Below are 10,000 nucleotides of genomic sequence, written 5' to 3' on the forward strand. Positions count from 1 at the left end.
TACGTACGTACCCAAGCAATTGATGCTCTATACAACAGTTTACCATACTTTACACACTTAATAAGGAAGATCATCTTACCGAGAGAGAGAGAGAGAGAGAGAGAGAGAGAGAGAGAGAGAGAGAGAGGGAGAATATTCTCTCCCTAGACACCTATACCGGGTCACTAGAGAACAGCCCAACAGTTTACCATACTTTACGCACTTAATAAGGAAGATCACCTTACCGAGAGAGAGAGAGAGAGAGAGAGAGAGAGAGGAGAGAGAGAGAGAGCGTTTTCTCTCCCTAGACACCTGTACCGGGTCACTCGAGAACAGCCCAACAGTTTTACCATACTTTACATACTTAATAAGGAAGATTATCTTAACAGAGAGAGAGAGAGAGAGAGAGAGAGAGATAGAGAGAGAGAGATATTCTCTCTCTCCCTAGACACCTATACCGGGTCACTAGAGAACAGCCCAACAGTTTACCATACTTTACGCACTTAATAAGGAAGATCACCTTACCGAGAGAGAGAGAGAGAGAGAGAGAGGAGAGAGAGAGAGAGAGAGAATTTTCTCCCCCTAGACACCTGTACCGGGGTCACTCGAGAACAGCCCAACAGTTTACCATACTTTACGCACTTAATAAGGAAGATCATCTTAGAGGAGAGAGAGGAGAGAGAGGAGAGAGAGAGAGAGAGAGAGAGAGAGAGAGAGTTTTCTCTCCCTAGACACCTGTACCGGGTCACTCGAAAACAGCCCTTCACCAGTTATAATCAGAAAGGCATACAGCAATCAGACAGGCGAACCGTCACAACACCATGGCGTTTCATACGTGAAATTCCTCGATCGTTATTCGTTGTTGGATAATAATGAATCATATCATAAACTGCGCGCTCTGTTTCATTTTAAACGGGGTTGAAGTTATTGCCTGAAGGCACGATATGATTTTTTTTAGGATATCCAACACGATATGCAATGATTAATTAATAATGATTTTTTGGGGGGATATCCAACTGCGATATATCTGCAAAAAAAGACACATTTATGTGTGTGTGTATATTATATTATATATATATATATATATATATATATACCGGTATAAAATTTTATATAAATATATATATATGTGTTTGTATATATATGTGTATATATACACACACACACACACACACATATATATATATATATATATATATGTGTGTGTGTGTGTGTGTGTGTGTAAAAGGAGCCACATGGAAGTAACGGACACTTTCAAGAATATATTACAACTTCCCATAAGAACAAGCATGCTCAAGCAATTGCTTTTTTCAAAGGGAGAAAAGATGACAGGAAAAACTCACCTGCGTTAATTTGAGGAGGAAGGAAAAAACTAGTTCGAACGCCCAAATCGCTTGAAAACAAAACAAAAAAATATTTCTCTTCACCATCGGAATCTATGTCAGTGTGTAAATGAAAGCAAAAGTGTTTCACTGCTCTCAGGACCTACATACTTTGGATTACAGTAATGACTCTACAAAACAACAAAACAACTTGCGTTAATTACTATCTACATCTCCATCACGAGGCTCAATACTACACAGTATTCTATAAGTTTTATTCCAGCTGTGACCAAGTTGCGGAATGATCTTCCTAGTCGGGTAGTTGAATCAGTAAAACTTCAAAAGTTCAAAGTTGGGAGCAAATGTTTTTATGTTGACCAGGCTAACATGAGTCTTTTTATTGTTTATATAGGACATATCTGTTTTGACATTGTTACTGTTTTCAGAGTGATTTATTGTTAATTTGTTCTCATCATTTATTTATTTCCTCATTTCCTTCCCTCGCTGGGCTATTTTTCCCTGTTGGCATACTTGGGCTTAAAGCATCTAGCTTTTCCAACTAGGGTGTAGCTTGGCTAGGTAGTAGTAGTAGTAGTAGTAGTAATAGTTTGCCTAATAACCTTTTTGTACTTTTATTACAACCAAGTTCGCAATTTTAGTTTTTGCTTCTTATCTTTTCTGCTTGCCTCCACAGTCGACTAACCACCAGGTCAATAGCGGAAGAATTTTCGTAATGGAGCGTTCCTATCTGAGAGAGGAGAGAGAGAGAGGAGAGGAGAGAGAGAGAGAGCATTTTCTACATTTCATAACTCAAAATATCAGAGAGAGAGAGAGAGAGAGGAGAGAGAGAGAGAGAGAGAGATAGAGAGAGTGAGACCATATTCTACATTTCATAACTCAAAATATCAGAGAGAGAGAGAGAGAGAGAGAGAGGAGAGAGAGAGAGAGAGAGCATATTCTACATTTCATAACTCAAAATATGAGAGAGAGAGAGAGAGAGAGAAGAGAGAGAGAGAGAGAGAGAGAGAGAGAGAATTACATACAATACTTGGAATATAGTTTAATTCATTTACCATTATAATAAATCAACGTAAATCTTTGCATATTAAAAATCTAAACGTGACAAAAAACCACCCTTACCAAATTACCTTGAAGTACCTTGACACCACCTGACTTGAATCAAGATAAGTTACTCAAACAGATTGAGTCCATCACATGATACGGATAATATTGACGTTATGAAAGCAACATTTCATAGAGTTCAATCTATCTGGAGAGAGAGAGAGAGAGAGAGAGAGAGAGAGAGAGAGAGAGGAGAGATTAGGCCAAATAACATATCCAAACAAGTATTGAACCAAGATGAAAACACTTGATCTTACAAACTAGGATGATAGGAGAGAGAGAGAGAGAGAGAGAGAGAGAGAGAGAGAGATTAGGCAAAATAACATATCCAAACAAGTATTGAACCAAGATGAAATAACTTGATCTACAAACTAGGATGAAAGGACAAGAGAGAGTGAGAGAGAGAGAGAGAGAGAGAGAGAGAGAGAGATTAGGCAAAATAACATATCCAAAGAAGTATTGAACCAAGATGAAAACACTTGATCTTACAAACTAAGATGAAAGGACAAGAGAGAGAGAGAGAGAGAGAGAGAGAGAGAGAGAATTGCCAATTTACACTTGAGCATCTTCCAATAAATCCACCCCTGGCCCCAAGGGGGGTGAGGAGAGATTCAGCAACGGGATTTCTTCAGCGGCACCCAGTGAACCCACTATGGGATGTAAACGAATAGCGGACGAAGGGCTCCCCCAAACCTCCCCCTACAGGGTCTTCAGCCTCCCCCCCCCCCCCCCCCCCCCCCGCGGTCTTCAGTCTCACACACGTGAATCTCTATGTGCGTAGGCGAATGTTAATAACATGTTAAAGATACAGTATAAGGATTACTCTGTTCAGCTTCATGGTTATACGATTTGCTCTCGGTTGTATGTTCAAGCTGTTCAGCTTTAACGGAATATGTTTAAATTCGTTTGAATTACATTAGATTTCTTAATTTTGACTAAGCATACGGTCACTAAGGCCTGTGAGATCACAGGAAATCCGTACAGTTATATCCCTAACTTTTTAGTTTTAGTGGAAATCATTTTTTTTTAATTTATTTGGGAATAGATATCTGAATTTTGACTAAATACATCGTCGCTGGGGCTTGTGATACCAGATAAACAAACTGATTGACAGACAAACAAACTGATTGACAGTGGTAGACAGAGATACAAACAAACCTGTCGAGAGTGGTCGACAGATAAACAAACCGACTGACAGAATGGTTGACTGACAATCCAACTAATTGACAGACAAACAAACCGACTGAAAAGAGTGGTTGACTGACAAACAAACTGATTGACAGACCAACAAACTGATTGATAGAGTGGTTGACTGACAAACAAACTGATTGACAGACCAACAAACTGATTGATAGAGTGGTTGACAGACAAACAAATTAATTGATAGTGTTTAACAGACACACAAACTGACTGAATGACTGACAGACAAACAAACTGACCTGACAGACGTAACCATAAACAGGTTAACTGTTTATTTGAAAGATTAGCTGACTCTCTGACTGTCTAATTGGTTACCAAATCAATCAATTATATTCATAAAAACCTGACATTGAAAAATGGGAACCTTAAAAATCGTCATATGATTCATTCATTTATTCGTAGTAAACTTGACATAAGAACATGGCCAAAAACGTGATGGTTGTGTAAGGTCTTTTCTGGCATGATTATTCATTAATCTTTTTTTTGTCCTTTTAACCCTTCACCTGCATCAAAAATATTTGTCAGGCTGTTGATAATAATAAAGAAAAACTATAAAAATAAAAATTAATATGCAAAATATGACAAGGATTCATATCTCGATGGCTATTATATAGAATTAAAAAATTCTTTGTCATAATACTTCAAAAAAGCGAAGTCAAATTAACATTCCACAAAGTTAGAAAAACGCGAAATTAACATTCAACCTATATAAAAAATTAATACAATATACAAATAAAACGAAAACAAATATGTGCATTTACAAAATGACAAGGTTTTACATCTCAAACGGCTCTTATATTGCAATTAAAAATTAACATATATTGATTCTAAACGCAATGTCAAAATTAACATTCCGCCAAGCTAGAATACACCGAAATTAACATTCAAACCCAGTTAAAAAAGCTACCCATGATTTAATATGGGTGACGAAGCCACGTTCCATATGATATAATACTGAAAAAGGTAAAACATCTTACGAAGCAACCATTTTTTTTTATCAAATGCAGCATCCAAGTACAGTCGGACACAGGAATTCCTAATACACCTCGCTCTAGGGAAGAGCACCTAGTTTTGCCAAACCCTTACTGCGCAGCGAGGGATTTGTCTAGCCACACACCCACACCCATCTCTCCCTACATTCTGTTTGCTTATTCGTCATGGAGTAGGGATGTGACGGAGTGCACATCTAAGAGAGGTGTACCAGGAACACCTGCGTCCAACTGTACGTCACATCTCGAGTATGACAGATCAAACCGGATCGAAAAGGCATCGCTTCTCAGTGGAAATAATACTGAGAGAGAGAGAGAGAGAGAGAGAGAGAGAGACCTGAGTTCAACTGTACGCCATATTTCGAGTATGACAGATCAAACCGGATCGAAAAGGCATCGCTTCTCAGAGGAAATAATGCTCTTGAGAGAGAGAGAGAGAGAGAGAGAGAGAGAGAGATTGGTGTGGTGCCCTGGTGCCAAAGCGTCAAGCTGGCGCCATGGTTGCTTATATTGTCCTCCGAGCAGACAAAGCTGGATGCCAAGCAAGGGACAATTCTAGATAATTACATTCAGATGATGAAACATAAATATAAGAAACCCTGATATGATAAAACACATATATAAGGAAACCTGAAATGAAGAGAAATTAACAAATCCGAATAATAGTCGATGGTCAAGTTGATTTATATTTAAAGAGTAAACGACAACAAACAACTAAAGATTCGTTGGCTGTCAACAGGTGTTGGACTGTCTTACATAATTTCATTGGCATAAAAGTGTCCTTTTTATACATTTATAAATTCTTCAGACTTTATTGCGTTTAACATTAAAATGCATTAAAGAGTAATTTCTAAAGTAATTCATTTTCAAGATACGAGACAATAGCTTCCATTGAAGTTGGTTTACACCAATTATTTTTATTACCAGTTACATTAAAACGCTTTAAAAAGTAATTCCTTTTCAAGATACGAGACAAAAGCTTCCAATGGAGTTGGTTTACACCAATTATTTTATTACCAGTTACATAAAACGCTTTAAAAAGTAATTCCTTTTCAAGATACGAGACAATAGCTTCCAATGGAGTTGGTTTATACTAAATATTTTATTATCAGTTACATTAAAACACTTTAAAAAGTAATTCATTTTCAAGATACGAGTCAATAGCTTCTAATGAAGTTGGTTTATACTAATTATTTTATTACCATTTACATTAAAACACTTTAAAATTAATTCCTTTTCAAGATAGCAGACAATAGCTTCCATTGAAGTTAGTTTATACTAATTATTTTATTACCAGATACATTAAAACGCTTTAAAAAGTAATTCCTTTTCAAGATAGCAGACAATTCCATTGGAGTTGGTTTATATTTATCATTTTATTACTAGTTACACTAAAACGTTTTAAAAGGTACTTTCTTTTCAAGATACGCGACAAAAGCTCCCATTGAAGTTAGTCTATTTAATAATTATTATTTCTACCTTTCAGGTCTACGTCAGATAAACGTATCTAATGATACGTCCTGGCAACATAGGTTTCAAAAAGACATGAAAAAGGATACACTTAATTACTTTCATTTTACTTACGTCAACAACACAAGTGGAGTATTTTGGAGTGACATCATCTACAGTTCAAAACTTACCTGTAAATGAAAAAAAAATATATATCTTAGTTAATGAATTTGCAATGTCCTCAAGACGTAAGGCATATGAAATAGACTTAAAAAATATCACATCCTGAAATACAAACGTATTAGAAACATTTTTCATTAACAGAGAATAATAATAATAATAATAATAATAATAATAATAATAATAATAATAATAATAATAATAATAATAATAATAATAATAAATATATACGTAGTGTCCTAGATGAAATAAGGCATTTGAAACATTTAAAAAATTTCAAAACTTATAATAATAATAATAATTATAATAATAATAATAATAATAATAATAATAATAATAAATAATTCAGTTTATTACTACAATACGGACGGCATGAAAGTGTCAAGAAAGTATATAAAGCAAGTGTGTGGATGTCATGAAAGTAAAATAAAAAGTATGTGAAAGTTAAGAAAGTATAGAGCAAGTGTGAAAAAGACTAGAAAGTATGAAAATGGGCGAATGATTCAAGAAAGTATAAGTGTGTGTATGAGTAAAACAGTATGAAACAAACGTGGGAAAGAGTCAAGAAAATATAAAAACAAGTGTGAGAGTAATAAAAAAGTAAAAAAAAAATGCAAGAGTCAAGAAATTATAAAAAGAGAGGGGAAGTTAAAGTATGAAACAAGTGAGAGTAAAAAAAAAAACGTGAAAGATTCAAGAAAATATAAAACCAACGGGAGAAAGTGAAAGCAAAAATCAAATGTGAAAGAATCAAGAAAGCATAAAACGAGTGTCTGTGATAAGAGAGTAGTACTCAAAAGCGTCCCCTGGGCCAACCCCATCCATTATTATTATTATTATTATTATTATTGCTAAGCTACAACCCTAGTTGGAAAAGCAGAGTGCTATAACCCCCGAGGGCTCCAACAGGGAAAATAACCCAGTGAGGAGAGGAAATAAGGAAACTACAAGAAAAGCAATTAACAATTAATATAGAATATTCTAAGAACAATAGCAACATAAAATAAATATTCATATATAAACTATTAAAACTTAAAAAAAAAAGCGGAAGAAAAATTAGATAGAATAGACTGCCCGGATGTACCCTCGAGCAAGAGAACTCTACCCCAAGACAATAGAAGACCTTGGTACAGAGGCATTGCACTACCCAAGACTAGAGAACAATGGTTTGATTTTGGAGTGTCCTTCTCCCAGAAGAGCTGCTTGCCACAGCTGAAGAGTCTCTTCTACCCTTACCAAGAGGAAAGTAGCAACTGAATAATTACATTGCAGTAGTTAACCCCTTGAGCGAGGAAGAAGGGACAGAGTGAGACCTGGCACACAGTGGCACTGTGCCTCGAGGTTATAAATGAACTCGCCTCCGACCTTGGGTGAAAACGATTGTCTTCAAGAGACAGATGCATTGTGTGCGGAGCAAGCGAAGGATTGGCGGATGACACAATTATACAAATAATATATATTTTCTCGTTTAAAAAAGTGTAATAATATTTCTTTTCAAGGTTTGTTATATTATAGAAGGAGAAGGAGAAGACGACGACGACGACGAAGAAGAAATATTAAAAACACAGAAACTACGTTACATAAGAAGAAGAAGAGGAAGAAGAAGAAGAAGAAGAAGAAGAAGAAGAAGAAGAAGAAGAAGAAGAAGAAATATTATTAAAGAAACGGCAACTAAGTTTCATAATAATCATAATAAAATAATAATAATAATAATTTTAATAATATTATGATAAAAATAACAATAATAATAATAATAATAATAATAATAATAATAATAACAATAATAATAAAAGAAGAAGAAATATTTTTAAAAAACGGCAACTACGGTACTTTATATAATACTACTACTACTACTACTACTACTACTACTAATAATAATAATAATAATAATAGGAAGAACAACAACAACAACAACAACAACAGACATGGAAAGAAGGACAACTGTTGAAGCCGTAAAGTTCAAATGAAGATGGAAGCATTAATATTTTCTCATACTCTCCAGTGCACGAGGAAACTCACTAAGTGGATATCCCAAAAGTTATAATGGCTTACGTCATACGCAATAAAACTTTCAAAAAACACGAAAAAATTTCACGAGATTATCTCCAAACATGGAAAAGATTTCACGTGAATTAAAACAAAAAAAAATCTCTCTACACATATATTTTACACACACAACCACACACACATATATATATATATATATATATATAAATATATATATATATATATGTATGTATATATATATATATATATATATAATATATATATATATATATATATATATAATTTATATATATATACATATATATATGTGTATATATGTTTATATATATATATAAATATACACAAACTAGTGTACAAACCCGTCAAAAATGACGGCTAAATGTTTATATAGATATGCAAACACGCGCAACCCCCTCTCTTCAGGGTATGAATACTCTCTCCCCTGAGGGATAGTGCGAGCTGAGCATGACCGGAAATGAATGTTTTCTGAAGAGGAAGGGAGAGGGTCCCTTCGAAAGCTAAATACATTTCATTTTTCATACATTGTGGGTTTTTTTTTATCATAAATACACGGATAATTGTGTATTTTAATGTATGAATGTATGTATGTATGTATGTATGTATGTATGTATGTATGTATGTATGCATGTATGTATATATATATATATATATATATATATATATATATATATATATATATACGTGCCACCATTAAATAAACAAAACAGAAAACTTAAAATCCTTCACAAGAGTAGACGAACGCAAGGGCATCACCAAGCAAAGCCAATTACAAAGTCCTGCCAAAATCAGGGGGATTATCCAGAAGCAGTAACGGCCCCTGGGGCTTTGAAGGCGGCCTGATCCCCACGAGAAGAATGAGGAGCAACGCCAACTATGCTACAGCTGAAGTCGAAGACTATGATGTAAGCGTAGGAGGTACTGTTTTAGAGGGTTTAAAGGTCACTTATGAATGGCAGAGGCGAGGGAAGGTGACAATGCCTTAGCTATCAGGACAATGTTCTAGACTCTGACTATATATATATATACATATATATGATCAGTGTCCAAGCTAGGATCAGGGAGGGCTAGGCAATGGCTGCTGATAACCCAGAAGGTAGAAGGTAAACATATAGACTCCCCCCAAAACACACATCCTTAGCTCACAAGGATGGTGAAGTTGCAGCCACTACAAGAACCTATAGACCTTGAGCGGGACTCGAACCACAGTCATGCGATCGCCAGGCAGGGTCGTTTCCAAAGGGCCACAGGAGTCCCTAGCACACCTCGCTCCGAAGAACTACACCTTGTCACACCCTTACTCCGCGTCCAGTCACCAAACAGATAGCGTAGGAAGAGAAAGTAGAGGCGGAGGCCTTGGATAAACACAGGAACTCGCCGGCCAGTAAAGGCGTGGATAAGTGCATTTCTTCAGAGCATGGTGCACCGGGAATTCATGTGCCCAACTGTACCCGAGCTTCTCTAAGGCATTATGCAGCTGTTAGATTGAGCTGATCTAGCCAAGGACTCGGGCACTTCAGAGCAGCACATGAATAAAAACTATGAAAAATACATTTCATGCTTTATCATATTGCAGTGAAATTACACCTGTACTAAGTGCAACAGTGCAATATGCAATCCAAACCATATATTTACTATCCTTATGCAAGGGATTTATTTCTACGAGACAGGTATTTTTTATGGTTTCAAGACGTTGCCTTGACAACCGCTTCTGAATGGCATTGAATAAGGACT

At 35.6% G+C, this 10,000-nt stretch overlaps 1 protein-coding gene across 2 annotated transcripts in view; it reads right to left on the bottom strand.

Annotated features, from left to right (window-relative positions):
- Positions 1–10,000, bottom strand: part of LOC137629743 (NPC intracellular cholesterol transporter 1-like) — a 78,674-nt gene that overhangs the window by 37,317 nt on the left and 31,357 nt on the right. The gene's annotated exons all lie outside the window — the stretch shown is intronic.

Source organism: Palaemon carinicauda, chromosome 37 (assembly GCF_036898095.1).
Source record: "Palaemon carinicauda isolate YSFRI2023 chromosome 37, ASM3689809v2, whole genome shotgun sequence".
NCBI lineage: Eukaryota > Metazoa > Arthropoda > Malacostraca > Decapoda > Palaemonidae > Palaemon > Palaemon carinicauda.